Source organism: Leopardus geoffroyi, chromosome A1, assembly GCF_018350155.1.
Source record: "Leopardus geoffroyi isolate Oge1 chromosome A1, O.geoffroyi_Oge1_pat1.0, whole genome shotgun sequence".
In the NCBI taxonomy this organism is placed as follows: domain Eukaryota; kingdom Metazoa; phylum Chordata; class Mammalia; order Carnivora; family Felidae; genus Leopardus; species Leopardus geoffroyi.
In genome coordinates, this window is record NC_059326.1 from 197,566,829 (window position 1) to 197,587,185 (window position 20,357).

Sequence of the window (20,357 nt, forward strand, 5' to 3'; positions counted from 1 at the left end):
TTTGATAGCATGAGAGAGCTGGTGGGAATACCGTCATCCTCCGGGTACGTCTTGTGAAACAAATAGTGTGGAGAAGCCCGTGCTCGTGTTGAGATGCTTTCATTCTTGTGGGTAAAGAGTGTTAGAAATAGTTTTTCATGGACCTGTATTTAGAAATCCTTGTCTATTTTCTTAACCTTCTGTTTTATTTTTATTTGGGCTTACACAATTCTATTACAGATTACTTATCTGTGGGAATAATTGTCTTTTTGGCTTATTTACTTTGAGAGAGACAGAGAAAGCATGAGTGGAGGAGGGGCAGAGATGGAGGGAGAGAGAGACGGAATCCCAAGCAGGCTCCGCATTGTCAGCACAGAGCCCAATGCGGGGCTTGAACCCATGAAGCCGTGAAATCATGACTTGAGCCAAAACTAAGAGTCAGACTCTTAACTGACTGAGCCATCCAGGGGCCCCTATCTGTGGAAATGATTTTTAAAATAGATGATGTCTTCTGTCTTTGATTCTGACCTTTCAGATCTAGACTACGATATTAAACATGATGTATTTGATTCTCAACTACTTTACCTTCCTTGCATGGATCCACTATTATGCGTGAAGGCGAGTCTTTGTTCTTGAACCTTCTCGTAAATTGAGGACTTTTGCTGTTTGTTCATTTGGAGATGTATCAGATATTTGTTTCATAGAGATGCTCGTAGGAACGCCCCTGACTTCTCTGCACATCGTACCAGACAGGAATGACACCCGCTACGTCTGCTTTCCTCCCGGGGGAGCTGCCGCAGGACAGGCTAAATAACAGCTGCGTGATAATCCTGGTGACCGAACAGCTCCTTATTCATGAAACAAACAAAATGGACTTTTGTCTGTCCTAGAACATGTAGCTTTGGGATTCTGGTGGGCGGAGGGAAGGATAGCCAAACAGACAGATGACCTGGAGGGATTTGCACTTTTGGTTGTTTTAAAGTCCTAAGGGATTATGGAGACTGATAGTCTGGCACTCTTTCAAGTCCTGTGGCATTCCTTTCTTTTCTTTCCAGTTATATAAAGTCTGTGTCTCTTTCCTTCTTCTAATATCCTTAGACTAAGTTCTCTCTTTTGCATGCACTCAAGGATCCCTGTACTTTTCCTTCAGGGAACGTATCACAGTTTATCATGACACCATCCGTGTGGCTTTAAGAAAGATCATCCCATGTAGATTGGAAACTCCATGAGGGCAAAGACCTTGTCTGGGTCATTCAGCTCTGTATTTTCAGAGTTGTGCCCAATGTCAACAGATGGTAGAATCTCAATAAAGATTTGGTGAATGGGTTCATAAAAAAAAAAAAATGAACGAACGAAATTTTGGACTCAGATTGTGACCCCTTCTTATTCCTTATGAAAGGGAGAAATTTTTGAGACCAGAACCTACCTGCTTATTGTTCATTAGTGACTGGGGACTTTGGTGATAGGGCTGCCAACACTCATAGCAGATGCCTAGTTGGAGTTTATTGAGACCAATAAGCATAATTTTTTCATTTGTTTGGGATGTGTTGCCCTAGATGTGCTGGTGTCTTCCTCATTTTCAAAGAGGTAGCAGTTATGGCCAGGGATAACCATGGTCTATTACTGAGCACGTGTCCTGTAGCAGGCATTATGCTTAGTAATTCACCTACAGTATATTATCTGATCCTCCAAGGGGCTCTAGAGAGAAAATGGTATTCTCCCCACTTACCAGATGAAGGAATCCAGGCTCCAAGTCATTAAGATGCTTCCAGAGATTAAAAACCAGTTTTATCTGACATAAAAATCAGTGCCTTTCATAACCATATAATTTTGGTTTCACATTTGCTTGTTTAGAACTTAGAATCTTCAAGAGAAGTATTTCTTTTATGAGCATGTGATAGTTCCCCTTTGTCTTAAGGAGAAGTGACCATGAAATATAGGGGCAGGATGGTTGGTTTCTAGAAGCATGGCTTCTTCACCCAGCATCACAGGAGATCTCTTCAGTGCTGACGTTCTACGGAATAAAGAGCACCAGGTGACAGGTGACAGCTTTAAGGTATGTTTTGGCCTAAGCGGGTAGACTCTTGTTTTAGAGCCCCCAGACTCCTTCCTTGGGAAATCAGAAACTGGGGGTGTGGTGAGATGGAGGGCAAAAAACCCAGTCGCTGCTTTTGAGTATCTATTGGTCTGCTTGGAGGAGACTGGGTACACATGTGAGAGGTTCTAGGAGGGAGAGTCATGGGATAGTAAAGGAGGCAACAAGCCACCTTTACTCCCTCAGTCCCTCCCTCCAGCCAACCGACCAACTAACCAACTAACCAACCAAACAACCAAACAACCAATGTTTAATACCTCTCATGTGCTAGGGTTATACTCTAGTGAGCAAGGTAATCACAGACCATGACCGCATGGAGCCAATGGGCTCCTGGGTGACCAGGATCCTCTGAGAAATTTCTCCAACACTTTGGCCTTCACAGCTGAGATTTGAACATTCATACTCCAGACACTGTGCTAAATGTATGTTCCCATAATATCACTGACTCCTCTCAACAGTCTCTCCCCACCCAGGAAGTAATTGCATAGGACAGTTGTTCATATAGTGCATATAAAGAAACAAGTTCAGAGTGGTTAAATAAGAGATGGGCTCTTACTCAAAGTCCTGTAGGTAGAAAGTGGTAAAGTCACCATACAAATCTAAGCCTTGTCCATATTGCTACTGAATAAAACTGAAGCTAAACTTCTGCTAAATATTTTTTAATGTTTATTCACTTTTGAGAGAGACAGAGAGACAGAGACAGAGATAGAGCGTGAACAGGGGACAGGTAGAGAGAGAGGGAGACACAGAGACTGAAGCAAGCTCCAGGCTCTGAGCCATCAGCACAGAGCCCAACGCGGGACTCAAACTCACGAGCGGTGACATCATGACCTGAGCTGAAGTCAGACACTTAACCGGCTGAGCCACCCAGGTCCCCCAGCTTTTGCTAAATTTTGTGGGGCTTCAGCTAGATTGGTCTTGTTCACCAGGATGAATGGTGGTGTCAATGAACAACTCCACTGCTTATCATATGTGTGACCTCACACAAGATTTTAGCTCTTGGTACCCCACTTTCAGAAGAGTACTTGTTTGCCTGAAGATCAGCAATTCAACCCAGAACAACGTGGAACTTATAGTTTGCATCCAACTGGATGTGGAACCAGCTTAATGTCGTATCGTCCACTTGACCTTATGTGCCTGCGGTCAGAGATTATGTGGGTCACTGATGCACCCACAGCATGAGAACAGTGCCTGACCCACGGAAGTTGTTCAATACTGATTTATTGGACAAATGAATGAATGAATACATTAATGGATTATACACATTATTTAGGCTATAAATTATACCTGGATAACATGACGAAGTAAATAAATATGCCCTCTGTAGGACATCACAGACCTGGAATCGAGAGGTATGTGAGTGAGTGAGTATGGACGTCCTACAGAGACTCTGCAGGATGTGAGGCCACCAGGAAGAAGCGAGGTCATTCTCTTTCCAGTCCTAACATGAGCTGTCATTCCAGGGCTCTGGGAGGTCCGGGGCCAGGCCTTCACAGCATCCCGAAGTTCTTCTCCAGCCAAGCCATGCGGCCAATCCCCATGAAAGAAAAGGACCTTTCTTCCTGTCCTTTGACTTCAAGCTGGGGTCAAAGGCGTTAGGCTCGTTGGAAAATAAATAAAGTCCCTGAGCAGACAAAGGCCATTCTGAAGCCAGGCCTTAGTGTAAACACTGGCTTTCCTTTTCTTTGGCCTGAAGCTTCCAGGTACTTCCCTGAGCCCACCATGACCTCACTTGGCCTAAAGGCCTGGTGGCTGCAGCAGATTCTGGTGGTCTTGTGGGAAGAGCTGGAGGGGCTCCTGAGGGACATCAGAGGTTAGTGTCTAACAGCTGGCTCTCTGAAAAAGAAAATGTGTGTGGATATGCATAGTCAAGTTTAGCATAAATTTTACTTTGGTAAGGGATGTGCAGCAACAATTTACAAATAACAATAAATATGAATACTTTTACTGTGAAATTTCATATGGTCCGTTGATTCTCCGACAACGCAGTCATTGATTTATGTGGAACTCTTGTATCTAAGGTCAACTATGGTTGCAACTGGGTAACATAGTTTTGGTATGAATGTTGGCTGATATTTCCTTTGCAAATAAGATGAAGGAGGTTTGAAATCACTTGTTTGTCAATGGTGTGAGCGGCTTTTCTGCTGAAATCAAAAGAATATTGCCTCATTTTTTTGTGTGCTCATCGCGGTGGAATGGCTACAGACTCGACCATTTTAAGTACAATGTGCTTTATCAGCACCACTTTCCAGACAATCAGTGAAGCCATCAATTAAGTCCTGATTTATAGCATTTGCAAATTTCTGTGGTATAAATACTTCCAGTTTGGCTGATTTCAAGCTACTAATGTGATGTCACCGAGTATGAGGCGGGGAAAGATATGCACACGGCCATATTTAGTATTTGTACCAACAGAGATGATGGGTGTGAACAAACTACAGAGCACAGATAGCAGTAAAAACTGCTAAGCTAATTAGGAAGTGATGAATTTTGAATATTTATGACCACTTTTTAATGTGATATATTAAATAATAAGTTTATATTCTTTGTATAATTTAACTGTTAACAGTGGCTATGTTTAACAACCCACTCAGGAAGTTCCTGAAACTTAACAACTAACTCTCAGGAGTAGGTTTGAGCCAGCTCTAGGACACCCCTGACCCCAGCTCCATCAAAGAAGATGAGGTCATGAGAGTGAGTGGGCCAGAGGTCTGGTGGGTGAGCCATTGCCTAGTATTGGAGATGATATGGGGCAAGTAAACTGCTGGGGCCTCCAGAAATGGAAGGCACAGAAGGAAGAGACCCCTCTTGTTCAGGAAGTAAAGGAAATTCTCCAGGAACCCTCCAGCAGCCTCGGAAAAGTCTTCACTCACCCACTCATAATATCTATTCTTTGGTGTTCTGCTTCATCATTGACTTTGTAGGGTTAAAGCGTGCATAGAAGAATGTAGTCCCTGCTAGTTGCTAGGATCTTCAAGTGAGCTTTTCAAAGGCAGTGATCAGTTCAGCTTGCCTGCCTCATCAGGGCATTGCCTGCAAATGATCCCCTCCTTATTTACCAAACACACCTACAGGACATTTTGTCCTCCTTACATCAGAGCTTTCATTTGACCCTTCTGTTTAACCTGGCAGACATTTTGACCTCTGTGACTTGGCACTGAGGATGCTTTGATTCCATGCTTCTATCTACAAACATGGCCGAAATTTTGTCAAGAAATATTCTTCATTAACTCTCATTAAACCATTTTAATTTCAAGATCAATGTTCAATATACTACAGTGAAACCATTTATACTTTTTGTCATTTTCCTTTTTATTTTATGAAAATCATTCTATAGAGATCAATTCAAAACACCAAGACCCAAATGCCCGACCACCATCTATGGAGGCCAGAAATGGGGCCAGGTATGGGCAAACAGGTCTGAGTGAGGTTCCGTGATGTAAGTCTTCGTCTAGAGCAGACAAGCAGACAGGTAGATCAGTGGTAATGATCAATGATAAGAACTTAAGAGAAACAACGAGATGCAGAGGCCCAAGGTTAAACTCAAAGACATACATGAAGTACAACGATTTCCTAAACCATACCCAAAGCCTGTGAGCTGTGCCTGGGACCCCCATGAAGGCAGCTTGACTCTGGCAGACTCTTGGTGCACATCAGAGGGAACCAGGTACCAAGTAAGATCGGTGTGATGCAGCCGAAGAGACTTAGGTTCCAGATTGGGGGCTCTGGGGTCTGAACCCAGCTCTATTACTACTTGCCGTGGTATAGGCAAATCCATTTCCCTCTCTGGGTCTCAGTTTTACCAGTTGTCAATGGGTGAGTTGATCCTAAAAGTTCATAGACCCTTCTGAAAATCTGAGGAGATCTATGAGAACTGCCTTCAGGATTGTGTACGCACACTCACATTTTGTACGTGTCTGCAGAGAGTTCCTGGACCCTTTAATGCATGCCTGAGGATGATGGGTTAAGATCGCTCAGCCTAGGTGATCTGCCAGGACCTGTCTAGGGTTGACATGCCAGGACCGAGGTAGGTGATACACGTACATCTGCCAGGTGATGCCTGAGAGCTGACACACACACAGTTTATAGATAAAAATGGAGAAATGCAGAAAAGAAGGATCTAGAGTTCTTCATATGTATGGCTGGTCCATTAGTACTTCCATTAATATTATAAATGGTTAAAGGCTTAGACCTCGGGGTTATGCTGTTTAGGCTAAAATCCCAATTCTGTGCATCATCTTGGACAAGGCACTTAACCAGTCTGGAGCTTAATTCTGGCATCTAAAATAGGAATATTATGGTATCAACTTCACTGGGTTATTTTATGAAGCAGGTAGATATTCAATTAAGTCACCTCCTATCACCTCTTATGTGTACAAATGCTCACAGAATTTTATGTCATACAAGTGGTAACCATTATAGCTGGTGGGCTTTGGAGACCATTGGGTTCAACTCTTTCATTTTAGGAAGAATCAGAAAGGGAAGAACCTCATCTGAGGTAACCCTACTCACCTGTGTGAGTTCAGGGTTGCTCTGTGACACTCCTCTTAGACACTGGAAAAATTTGGCAACTAACATGATGTCATCGGCGTACCTCTTTTTAATGCAAGAGGAGGTCCGTCCCATGTGATCATTTGCTGTATTTGTAGAGTTCTCCAATACCAGCTGTTTCTGTGTGTGAGCACTGAATGAATCAGGGCAGGTTGAACACCAGTGGGTATGATTTCTACAGAAGCAATTTGCAAGAGCCTCCAATTCCATTGGAAATTAGTCACACTAATTCTAATTACAAGCCTTCGATGACACTGGCTTCCATGACTGGCCGCCCCTCCCAGGGTAGGCATTTCAACCACCCAGCTGTAATGTCTGGGGGCTGCTTAATGTTACCACTCTTGCAAGGACTGGGGCCTCTGAGGGAAACCCTTCTGACACCGTTATTATCTGACTCAAGACAAAAACCAAGGTGGAAGCCTGTCTGAGTAATTTCTGAATTCTACCAGGCACTGGGAAGTACAGGATGATCCCCTAAAGACGGGATTAGCTTTGCTTTTGAAGGAACTGTGGGTAATAGAACTGGTAAATGACTTGTGTGTGTGTTTGTGTCGGCAAAGGCCACCCCACCTGTGAGGGACGTATGAACATTTACAGATAAGGAAACTGGGCCTCCGAGAGTCAGATGCTTGTATTCCCAAAGAACTGTTGGTCATCTTAATGTGAGCATATTTCAAATGGCCAACGTCCTAGAGGGAATGGAGGCCTGCAGGTGTGACAAGAGATAGGGATAAGGAAAAAGGAACAAACAGAACAACCCACCCCACCCCTGAGTTTCACCATAAACTCTCATTTCAAGGTTGTCAGGCCGTCTCAGTTTCCGCGGGACTGTTGGTCTATGAGAAAATGCATAGCCAACTGGCTTACAAGGGAGACAGCTTGAACAACTCATGTAAGAAAGTAGCCCCCACTCCATCCAACGCGCACACACACACACACACACGTGCACATAGGTGTACCCACACACCCATGCCAAGAACCCATTCTTTTCTGTTTTGTATCCTATTCTTTCCCCAGTGCTCATTGATCAGTTTCCTAGTGACAGTTCCTAAATATTCTGGTTGCTACTTAGCTCTTTTCTTTTAGCCCATTCCAGCTGCTTCTGAGTTCCAGACATTGAATCTTGTGGGTCTCCGTGACTGTCAGTTGCGCCTATGTCCAAAGCCCCCGAATGGGTAATCTCCACCATCTGTGCATTTTAGAGATGGCATAAACTCTTATCAGGCGCAAAGTCCACCAGTACTATCTGGACAATACAGAATTGTGCCAACAACTGTATTCATGGAAATAAGTGGTCTGAAAATGTCAACACTTTGCCTTCTTCCAAACTCAGATGTAAGTGCTTCCCCCAGAGTCATATCCAAGGGTACATAGTTCTCTTGGCCAAACCATAGCTCCTGCCCAGTGATTCAATAACTCCAGTGTGATTTCTGGATGCATGAGATTGCAGATATGTTTTGTTCTGCTTGAGAGGTGGACCTAAGTTCAGATCCCAGCTCAGGGTACCTAGTGTCTGTGAAGTATTAACGAGTCATGTCACTGTCCCCGGCCATGGTTCTTCCAACTCTAAAATGCGATAATAAATACCTGTATCACGCGGCTGTAAAATTAACAAGTTAATGTGTCTAAAGCACTTAGCATGGTGCCTGGAATATAGGACATACTACCTTATTGCTATGTTGAAGCCTATACGTTTATCTGCAAGTAAAAATAAAAAGACTCATAAAGGGAATTCAACAACTTCAAAAGGAACCCAGGGAACCATAAAGAAAATAAGTTACAAAACAACCTGACCCAAGGTCTCCCATGACCCAAGACCTTGTTTTGTGTGTGTGGTGTGTCTTTACTTGAATGTGTGGGGCCACTTAGACCAGAAAGATCAGAATTCCAAATTCAAAGAAGAAAGCAAAGTGACAACCTTGGAAAATTAGTTACAGGGATTATGTTCTTTGCGCTATGAAAGGAAACATGACTTGACCTAGGATTTCTGTGCAATTCACTTGCAAGATGCGGATTGGATGCGGAATTCCAGCTTCCAAAAAATTCATGCGATCTGTGGGAAAGACTACTTGAAATCAGGATGACTTTGAAAAACATAATTATGAGAGCCACAGACCCATAGTCACAGACGTGCATTTGGAGCCAAGTCTATAAAATAGGTTTATGGTATATTTTTAAAAATTTAACTTGATCGTTTCATATCTAGTGCAAACCTTCCCTCATGTCACAGGAGAAAAAAAAAACCACCCTAACTTCGAAATTTAGTTTTGGGGCATCTCTGACAAAACCAACCGTTTGTGAGCCTCTGCTAAGAAAAGGCAAAGTCTTGCACGGTGAGTGTGAGTGACTTGTGAGAGCAGCTCAGGGTCACAGAACTTGTGAAGGAATCTGAGGCAGTGTTCCAGTTATTTGGTGTTGCATAACAAGCCACTCCAAAAGTCGGCGACCTAAAACAATACCTTATTATCTCCTTGATCTGGTGGGTTGGCTGGGCTCATCTGGGCAATTTTCGCCCGGGGTCTCGCGTGTAGTGGTAGTCAGACAGCGGCTGAGGCTGAGTAATCCAAGGACTCAAAAGGACCAGGCCTCTAAGATGGCACCCTTGCAGGGCCGGTGGAAAGTGCTGGCTATTAGCTGGGAGCTCAGCTGGGTCCATGGTCAAGTGGAGTGCTGAGACATGGCCTTTCCATGTGGGGTGGGATTATTGCAGCATGTTATTGGGATCCAAGAGAGAGCATTCCAAGAACTGACATTCCAGGAGATTAAATTGTGAGCTCCAAGATTTCTTAGGATCTAGCTTCAGAAGTCACACAGTGTCACTCCTGATGTATTCTGGTGGCTATACAGGTCTGGCCTCAATTTGATGCAAGAGGGGACCCCTCAGTGGCATGAAAACTGGGATGTATGGTTCCTTGAGGTCATCTTTGAAGCCTAGATATCAAAGGGCTTTATGAGATCGGAGAGCACTGTTATCTAGGTAATATTTTTGAAAATTATTCTCGTTCCCAGGGAAAAGGAGTAAGGATGCTTCGCTGCCTGTTTTTCGTAAAACTTGGCCGGTTACCTTGAACCTTCCATCATGCAGCTCCTAACATGCATGCACAAGTTTTTATTACCCAGTGACGCCCAAAGAAATCAGCCTTATCCCTAAGAGCTGCAGGAAGTATATTAGGTCCGTCACTTTCTCTGTCCCCAAGTGGACAGGCATGACTCTGTCCCTGGCCAGAGGCAAGGACAGCAGCATTCTCAGACCTTTCTCGTGGGCATTTGGAAGAGTAGCAGAAGTGTAGATGGGCTCACTTTTGGGTGCACTGAGTATATAAACTTACTCTAGGCCACAGAGAGGAGATTTTGGATGAGAAAACCCAAGATCTAAAGAAGCCCCTCAGTTTCTGAATGAGGTCTAAAGTGAGGACGTGACTTGGCAAGCTTCACACGCTAGTTAAGTGATGTGGGCGTGACCAGAACGGTGTTCTCCTAAGTCTTAATCTGATGATCCTCACCGAGTCACCCCACTTCCCTCCTTGTAAGGTTTCCTTTGTTCTGCAGTGGTTCCTGGCACTTAGTTATTTCAGCGCTTGTACGTAGTGAGCCTCTTAGAAAAGGACCGTAGGTTAGCTTGAGTGGAAACCCAGCCAAATGCATGGGGCTCACACAGAATATGCCTGAGATCATTGATGTGAAGATCACACAGGTCTCCTCTGGGACAGGGCTGGGAGCTGGAGGTCCAATCTGATCTCTCCCTGAAGAAGCCATGGGAGGGTTTCAACTTGTGTAAATAACCCCAAATTTATTTATGCATTCAGCAATTAGTTCTAGATTCTTCCTACAAGCCTCGCGCTGCCCCAGGCTCTGGAAATAGACCAGCGAACGAAGTCTATCTAAAGTCTCTGACCTCCTGGAGCACAGATTCAGGGATGGCAAATGGCACGAACCTTTGTTCAGAGCAAAGGTGGTTGGCAATTTTGTGTTTCTTCTCCGCACAGATGGGTTACGATGGCTAAAATTTAAGTTAAATTTAGAAACATTTGCTTCACACATTTTGTTTTCCTAAACAGTGAGACTAATAAGATGGTTATGAAATGGATCTAAAATAAAAAATTTCAAATGAGAGAATGAAGAACAATGAATTCCCAGGAAAGAGATTAGTTTACGGAGTCAATTCTTTATTTTCCAAAAATCATTTCCTAAACAATAGCTCCCTGGCATGGAACGAAGTCTTTGAAAAACGCTGCCTCTCTTCAGAATTCTTGATATGACCTCATCTTACGGCATTGTTAATAATTTCAACCCTTTTGGGTGTAACTGATTTAACAAGTTAACACTCGATGCTGTTTAGACAGCGTGTCCCTCAAAGGGGCAAGCCGGGGCAGGACTGGGTGATCACGGCATGGGAATCGGATTGGGGCCCCTTGCGCCTGGTTGCCTGAGTGGTTTTTGTGCTTTCATTTGGCCTCTGACACCCACAAGGGACCCAAAAGAATGGCTTAAACATTTGCCAGAGAAGACATGTGACAAGCAAGACTTGTGAGCATGAATGATTTGATGACAGCCCATATTCCTAATCATCATTTGAGACACATTTACTGAGGACCTATTATGTACCAGGAAATATAGCCGATAGAGGTATCTCATCTGGCAGAGCTCAACTTCCAATCCAACGGGGGCAAAGAGACAGTGAAACAAATGCATGAAGGTAACTTCCAGTCCAGTGGGGTTCCATCCTGGTGGGGTCTGGCCTACAAACTGGTTGTGTCTGATTGCCGGTCAGCCTTTTTAGAAGGCTGTGCAGGATAACGAGAACGGTGGGCGCAGGATCAGAAGTTTTACGTTTTTTTCTAGCTAGCCTTGCAAATAGTCACTTCGTGTGACCTTGGCCTTTCAGGGCCTCTGCTCCCTCACTCAGAGGGAGGGTGTCATTACGGGCTATGACTTGGTGGAAGATCTCAAAGGCTCTTTTAGTTTTAACATTGAAACGTCACACGGTCTGTGCTTTAGGCGTTAAGCACATTTGGGCTTGGTCAGGTTGCCCATAGAAAGCTAGACTCACTAGCCAGGCCTGTTTTCTTAGTACTTTATGTTTAATTGTTTTCTGATTCCAGACCTCCTTCGCATACAGTTTTCTTTTGATCCTCACAAAAAACCCTGTAGAGAGGAAGAATCTGAGGTTTGAGGCAGCTAAGTAACATACCTAGTTAGGCGTGCACAGTAAACATAGGGTCTGTTGAGCAAGGCCTTGCTGAGTGGCACTTGATTACAAGTGGATCAAAACAGCCCCAGTCAGATGACAATATTTCCTTCTTTTTAAAGGCTGTATATATATGTGTACCCAATTGTATATACAAAACAGGCTGTTTCCATATCTTAGCCAATGTGAGGAATGCTGCATTGAACAGGAAGAAAACCCTGCCAGGGCGCCTGGGTGGCTCGGTCGGTTAAGCGTCAGACTTCAGCTCGAGTCATGATCTCACAGCTTGTGAGTTCCAGCCCCGGGTTGGGCTCTGTGCTGACAGCTCGGAGCCTGGAGCCTGCTTCGGATTCTGTGTCTCTCCCTCTCTCTCTGTCTCTGCCCCTCCCCTGCTCGCACTCTGTCTCTCTCTCTCAAAAAAAAAAAAAACAAAAACAAAAACATTAAAAAAGAATAAAAAGGCAAAAAAGAAAACCCTGCCATCTGTGATGACGTGGAAGAACCTGGAGATATTATGCCAAGTGAAAAAAGCCAAACACAAAAATGCAAATACTGCCCGATGCCACTTATATGTGGAACCTAAAAGAACTTGAACTCTTTGAAGTAGAGAGAATGGTGGTTAGCAGGGCTGAGGGCGTGGGGAGTGGGGAAATGTTTGTCAAAGGGCACAAAGTTCTAGATGTGCAGGATGAGTAAGTTCACCAAGCTGTGACTATAGTTAACAATACTGTGTTGTATACTTGACGTTGGCTAAGAGAGTGGATTTTAATTGTCCTTACCGGGGGAAAAAAGATAATTATGTGAAGGGATGATATGTTAATTGGCTTGATTGTGGTAAACATTCCACAACGCATATATATATCATAACCTGGTACACCTTAAATATATACAATTTTCATTTGTCAATTATACCTCAATAAAGCAGGAAAAAAAAAAACCCAACCTGAACCATTCCCCTCCCCAACGATGTGGGACCAGTGACTTTGATATCCTTTTGACACCCAAGCTCTGTATTTGTGTCTTTAAAAAAAAAAAGCAAAAAACTGCCCTGAAGCCAGGATGCCACAGAGATGATTGAATGTTATCTGTAGGCTACTTTGCCCCTATCACCGACAGAAAGTTCCTTAAGCCTTGATGGAGACGTGAAAATGTAGCGAAACACGTACGACGACATTCACCCATTGGAAAATGAGGGAGGGTGTTGCTACTGGGAATATGAAATGGAGCAAGCTGCTTTGGAAAATGCTTTGCCAGTTTCTTATAAATAAACGTACACTGACCAAAGGACCAAAGGACCTGGCAATCCCACTCCTAGGTGTTTATATGAGAGAAATAAAAAAAAAAAAAAAAACCAACGACAAAAACCTATGCACACAGAAACCTGTACGCAAATGTTCATAGTGACTTTATTCGTAGTTGTCCCCAAACAGGAGCACCCAGTGTCGTCCGACTGGTGAAGGGGTAAACAAAGTGTGGTATCCCCATGCTATGGGATACAGTTCAGGAATCAAAAGGGATAGATTGCCAATGCATGCAATAGCTCAGAAGAATCTCAAGTGCATTATGCTAACTGAAGGAAGTTGGATGCAAAGGGCTCCGTGCTGTATGGTTCCACTGATGAGACAGTTTGGAAAATAGATCTGTGCCTGCCAGGTGTTGCAAGTTGCGGGGGGAGGAGTTGATTGTCAGGGGATCAGGGCATCGTTTGAAGCGGTGAGACTATTCCATATCTTAATGGGGCCAGGGGAACACAACTGAAGGCATTTGTTCGAACCTATGAAACTAGGTAACCACAAAAGGTGAGTTTTACTGCACGTAAATGGTCTGAACTTGACGGCCTCCAAGAAGTGGTAATACTGTATATACTTGTGTGTGTGTGTGTTGATTTTAAAATGTTTTGAGTTAAGAGTTAGTGTCAGAAAAGCACCCCATTTTTCTGCGGTGTCTGTTTTCTGAAGAAGACACACAGGGTCCGAATTAAGAAAAGTTCTGCCGGGAAGAATTAAGAGTTAACCAGATCAGCTTGCCCAAGTTGGGGGAACCATGACAACGAATTTGGAAATAATCGGTCAGGAATCTTTCCTTGCTAGGTCCCTAGGGCTCACATCCTACCCTCTGCTTTGTAAACTTGTAACATGATACTTCTATAATCCATTATGTTGTTAGCATCCTCACTCATTCTAACCATAAACAGATGGCAAATTTTTTGAGGTCAGGGAAGTGAGTAGAGCAGAAAGCATGCAAAATTTTGCAGGAAGAATTTCCCTTCCTGGTGTAAATTCTTTGAGGTCAGCTACTGGCAACTAATTTACTTATGGCACCGAGTACATTTCTTGGAGGGCAAGAGCACCCCCTAAACCTCGAAGCAAATGTGGACGTATATCACTCCGGGACACACACTGACAAATTCCTTCCCGTATCCCCACCTGAAAGACCACACCTTGGAAAAATATGAACCACTGCCCAGGCCAGAGTGAGGCAGAGGACTGAGTCAGGGTTTTCATCTTAGTTGAACGGATGCACTGTTTTATACATCTTCTCCTTTTCTGTCTCCTGGCATATCTTTCTCATGAGTCATGCACCTTGATGCAGCCCCCAGGTTCTTCTCAATAGTGTTCTTCCCAAAGTCACTACCAGACTGCTGGAGGTGGTATTTATATGAAGGTTATTCTGGCTGCAAGAAACAGAAGGTGAAACCTAGGATACCTTAAGTAATTGCCAAAAAGGAAGAAAGGAAGGAAGGAGGGATGGAGGGAAGGAAGGAAGGAAGGAGGGAAGGAAGGAAGGAAGGAAGGAAGGAAGGAGGAAGGAAGGAATGAGGGAAGGAAGGAAGGAAGGGGGGAGGGAATTGGTTCATGTGACTTAAAATTCAAGCCAGTTCCAGGGACAGGTTAATGGTACCTCTAAGGTGTCATCATTTCTTATCTCTACTCTCTGTTCCTCTTCCATTCCCCGGCTTCATGCAGTTTGAATGTGGTGACCGGCGGCTTCAGAACTTACATCCCCTCCCCCAGGTATGGTTACAACAGCAAAGAGCATCTTGTTCCCAGCACTTTGCACAAAAGCCCCAGGCCTGAAGATCACCGTGGCAGGGAGGGAGGATTCCAGTGTTGGGCCAGCCTGGGCCTCCTGGATCCAAGGATGGTGCGCGTGGCCTGGGGACGGTGGGGATGGGCAGGAAACCTCTCCAGTAGAAAACTAGAATGTTGTGACTGGAAGGGGGATCGTTCACTTGGGAGAGATGAAACTAATCTGATTACTCAGAGTAGTTCAACTCTCACGGACGCACAAGCAGGAAGAAAGGAGCTGCATTTGGTTTCTTGGAACATCTAACTAGGTAAACTGAGTCCAGGGCTTTATCATGCATCTGAGAGGCCGCTCCCATCCTAGCAAATTTGTTTCTTGGTGCTCTTTGCTCTCTGTCTCTTTTTGGCTCATCTTGCACTCGGGATCTGGCCTGTCTTCTCCACCCCAGCTGGAGTCATAGTCACGTTCATGGCCCAGACGACCTTCTGCAGAGACAAGGTGAATGTTTCTCGAAGGAAACTCTTACTAAAAAGGTAAGTGGTGATTTTTTCAAAAGGAACAAACTGAGGCAGAGTAAAACAAAACACAGAGCACACGATGCCTTAGACCGGACGTATTTTACAGAACACGTGGTTTAGTTCAATTTAAGTAAAGCGTAATAATCATATATTAGATCCCAGGATGTCAGAGCAGTAATCGACCTTTAAAAAGTCCCTTAATTCACCCTCATTATCCTACAAATGGGGGCACTGAGGCCCTGGGAAGGCAATGACTTCCCCAAAGCTAACATCGGCATCAATGTCAGTGCCAACATCAATGTTCGAGTTGACCCAGGGCCAATATCTTTTCCTGGTGCAGTTCTGTTGTCAGACGCGATGCTCCTACTGCTCCGGCCTCTGGAAATGATCTTTCATCAGGTCTACACATGTTGAAAGAGCTCATTTTTATTTAGAAAATATTCCTTTAGCAATAGAAATGAACAGATAACACTTTCTTATGGATCCTGATAGGCATACAAAGCTCCTGTCTCCCTGTCCTTATTTCTTATATCCATAGGCAACAGTTTAAAAACAAATTTTTTTTTAATGTTTATTCATTTTCGAGAGACAGTGACAGAGCGTGAGTGGGGGAGGGGCAGAGAGAGAGAGGGAGACACAGAATCCGAAGCAGGCTCCAGGCTCTGAGCTGTCAGCACAGAGCCCGACGCGGGGCTCTAATTCGTGACGTCAGATCATGACCTGAGCCGAAGTCAGACGCCTAACTGACTGAACCACCCAGGCGCCCCAACAGGCAACATTTTTATTTGTTCCTTGTGTATTCTTCCAGGGATATTTTGTGCATATACAAACAATTCATGACATACCTACTCCCCATTAAAAAAACAAAATCGTTGCCTACTATACGCTCTGTTTTGTATTTTGCTTTTTTCACTCAGGTACAAACACGTTTTTGTCTTGGAAAACTTTCCGTATGAGTATATCAAGAGCATCCTCATTCAGCTTTACAGCTGCAAAGTTTTCCATTGCATGACGGGGATCATAGTTTACATAGCCGGTCCTCTAATCTTGGCCATTTGGATGGTTTTCAACATTATGCTGTGCGCCACGTTGCAGCTACAAATAACTTTATAAATATGTCATTTCACGTGTCTGTGATTATACATGTAAGATAAATTCTTCCAAAATGAAACAGCAGAATTCCTAAGGGCATGCACATTTGTTGTTTTGACGGATGTTGTTGAACTCGCCCTCCACAACAGTCCTGTCAATGTGGGTTCCTCTGACACCTGAGAGGGCCGCTTTCTTCGGGTCCCCCCCCCAGCACGGCTTGTTACCAAATTTCATATCTTCGAACATCTGATAATAGTGACATGTTATCTCACTGCTTTCCAATTAAAACTATAGAAATAAGGGGCGCCTGGGTGGCGCAGTCGGTTAAGCGTCCGACTTCAGCCAGGTCACGATCTCACGGTCCGTGAGTTCGAGCCCCACGTCAGGCTCTGGGCTGATGGCTCAGAGCCTGGAGCCTGTTTCCGATTCTGTGTCTCCCTCTCTCTCTGCCCCTCCCCCGTTCATGCTCTGTCTCTCTCTGTCCCAAAAATAAATAAACGTTGAAAAAAAAAAAATTTTTTTAAACTATAGAAATAAAAACAATACCCAAATGTCCCTTCCTCGTTTCTTCTGAATCCCATTTCCAGGATAATTTCTGATATTACGCCGAGGATAGGGATCTCAGGTATATTGGCCACTTTCTTTTTCTTTCAAAATATATCACTGTCCCTATCCGGAACATGCAGATCTGCCTCCTTATTTCATTCGATAGCTATTTCCTGAGCGTGTGTCAGGTTTTAGGCTCTGGATGTAAAGCCCCAAGTAGGACACACATTCATTCGCTGCCTCGTGGAGCTTATAGCCGAGTGGCTAAGACATTACCGAATGGATGAACAACTAAACTATCATTGAGGAGAAAGTAAATTGCCCGGAAGAATAACACAGGGTAATGTGCTAGAGGGAGAGAGGTGGGGGCAGAGCCACCTGTCCTCCCCCTCCCCCAATATCCTTAAGAGCAAATAGGTCAGTGTGTAAAGTGAGCAAAGTGCGCTCACAAACCTACTATTTATAGTAGTAGTTTTTTTTATTTATTAGTTTTGGCCTGAGCTGACCTGCTGCTTCGGGGTTATGTAGCCAGAACTTTCCGATTGCCATTTAGACTGCTCCAAGGGCCCTGAGCTAGAGACAGAAAAAAGCCATTCCAGTTCCCCCAAAGGGCTGGTGCTAAAAACACAAACTATCAGTCTAATTCCTGAGGTCACAAGCCAGCGCCCAGTGAAGAAAAAGTCATCTCCTCCCTTTCACCAAGCTCTCAATAAACAACTCATTGTCTATAGCAGGTTTAGAAAATCCTGTCTGGATTTGGAATCTGGCCCAATTTGCCTCACATGGATCGGGTCGCGGAAAGAGCACTGCTCAGAGGATCTGATAAAGGGAGCTGTGCTTCTGATTCCGACCCTTGCTGCCCGCGTGCCTGTGGACAAGCCTCAGCGGGAGACGCAAGGACTTCTGGACAGGTAGCGTGATTCAAAGCACAAAGTCAGCTTGCTGGAGCTGTGACCCTGACCTTAGTGTGGGTCGTGGTTCTCTTTTCAGAAACCAACCAGGTCTCCGCCTTGGACTTCAGTTCTGGTATACGTCTTGTCTTTCAGAACTGTTGGGAGAGGGGCGCCTGGGTGGCGCAGTCGGTTAAGCGTCCGACTTCAGCCAGGTCGCGATCTCGCGGTCCGTGAGTTCGAGCCCCGCGTCAGGCTCTGGGCTGATGGCTCAGAGCCTGGAGCCTGTTTCCGATTCTGTGTCTCCCTCTCTCTCTGCCCCTCCCCCGTTCATGCTCTGTCTCTCTCTGTCCCAAAAATAAAAAAAAAAAAAAAAAAAAAAAGAACTGTTGGGAGATTCTCTGGCCACTGCCAGCTACCAGGCATACAGTTCTGTGTCCCTAGGACACGGGCAGTGCCTGCTTTCACCTCATCTTGCTGGATCTCGATTGGGCTGCCCTCTCCCTCTGGCTGGCGCCCCATCCCTGCATTTCCTCAGACACCACTTCTGTTTCCCAGAGTGGCTGTCCGCCATCTACAGCTGGCCTGCCCTTTCTGTCCCCAACTCACAGGCATGTCTAGTTTCTCCCTTCTTCAACTCTGCCCCCTACCACGGCTGGCATGAGGTTGGTCAAAGGCGGTGTCTTCCAACCATTTTTCTCCTTTTGCACATAAACTTTTAAGCGGAACTCCAAATAGAAAACAGTAAAAAAAAGGAAGGGAAAAAAAAAAAAACAAAAAACTTACTTAAGCTAATGAAATCTTCCTTAAGAGAAACACATCACTGTTTGCCGAGCCAGGAAGCACCCTCAAAATTCAGTTCGTAAGCCTGAACTAGGTGATCTAGTCTGTTCCTTTCTATTTTGTAGGCAGCCCAGAAGACCAAGGGGCTCGCTCAGGTCACGCGGTGAGACTGGCCGAATCCCGTCTCTAGAGCACGTTGCTCTCAAATAGAATCCTCCCCTCGGGAGGGTAGAGACCTTCACTGCCATGTGTCCCTCCTGTATCCTGCGTGCAGAGTGCGACGCTTGGCACCTTGCAGGTGCTTGATCGGAAGTAGAATGAAGAACGAGTCTCGGTGGAAGAACTTTCACGGGTCAGGCTCCCTGCCCTTGGCTCTGGGAACAGCACCGTGAAGGGGGCTGATTAACACGGTTCCTTCTCCTACAGAACTTAGGGATAAACTGGGGCTTGGACCCGATACACATTATTACAGAGGTGAATGCAATAATTACAACCGTCTGCTCTTTACAGACAAGAGGACAGGACCCAGGCAGGCCTCAGAGCTGCCCACTGGGTGAGGAAAGGAGGGGAGGTCGGGCCTGACCCCCAGGCCCACCTGGCCCCTACTAATGCCTCGTCTTGCTTCACAGAGCTGGGCTCTGTCATCCTGGCTAAAGGGTGTGACTAGGCCTGCCTGAGGGAAGAGTGACCTCAGCTGCTCGGCTGCAGGGGCCCTGCCAGACTCTGTCACACCTACAGCGAGGGCTGCCCCTGCCTGAAGCCCTGGGCTGGGCAGGGACAGGGCAGGTACTGAGTCTCCACCCATCAGCTGTGCGTTGTGTTCCCTAAGTCCTCCCACTGGGTCAGCCCAGTCTGCCCAAGCTGTTCTTTCTGCCTGGGGTGGCCGCTCCACTCCTCATCCCCCGAAAAAATTCTTCCCATGCTTCCAGGTGAAGTGCAAACCTCACCTCCTCCAGGAAGTCTGCCTTGATGACTACACCTACTTCCTCATCCAGGGGGAAGTGATTGTTCCTCAATCTCTCCTTTTCCTGTTGTAGCCACACAGGGTGCCAATTCTGGGTTCTTGGCGGGGTGTGTGGGGTCATTTCTCTATTCATTCCACAGCTATTTATTGAGGGCCGGGGGGGTTGTCGACAATGTCCCGGCTTTCATAAAGTTTGCTTTCCGATAGGAGAGTCGGGGGGGGGGGGGGGAAAGCAAGTAAGAAAAGAAAATATTTTCAGCTCGATAAGGGATAAGAAAAGAATGTATGATGGAGAGTTTTGGGGTGGGGTGGGCGTGTGTGTATCAGGTGAGACAGGTCAGTCAGGGACGGCCTTGCTGAGGAGGTGAAATTTGAGGTGAGGTATGAATGATGAGGGCCGGAAGAAGGGCATCCCAGGTAGAGGGAAAAGCAGGTGCCAAGGCCCTGAGGCAAGAAAAAGCTTGGTGCGTTTGAGAAACAGGAAAAGGTTGGTGTCGTAGAAATGAGTGGGAAGAGGAGAAGGACGAAGGGTTCGGGGAGGCGGGCAGGACCCAGGGCTGGTCGGGCCTCGTGGGCCACCGTGAGTCGCATGGGATTTCGTAAATACAGGAAGCCACAGGACGGGGGTCAGGTGAGAAGCAGGGGGCGGGGGAGAGCTGACTGGTGTCCGTCCACTCCTTCCTTCGGTGATGACACGTGCCTCCCTCGTGGGAGGTACAGAGCG

General features: G+C 45.5%; 1 long non-coding RNA gene across 1 annotated transcript; it reads left to right on the top strand.

The window, feature by feature from the left end:
• The first annotated feature begins 15,247 nt into the window (after window positions 1-15,247).
• LOC123576650 lies at window positions 15,248-19,624 on the top strand. Its single transcript, XR_006701522.1, has 3 exons — window positions 15,248-15,373; window positions 17,731-17,907; window positions 18,795-19,624. It is a non-coding gene; the product is annotated as an uncharacterized LOC123576650 (long non-coding RNA).
• Window positions 19,625-20,357: the final 733 nt, after the last annotated feature.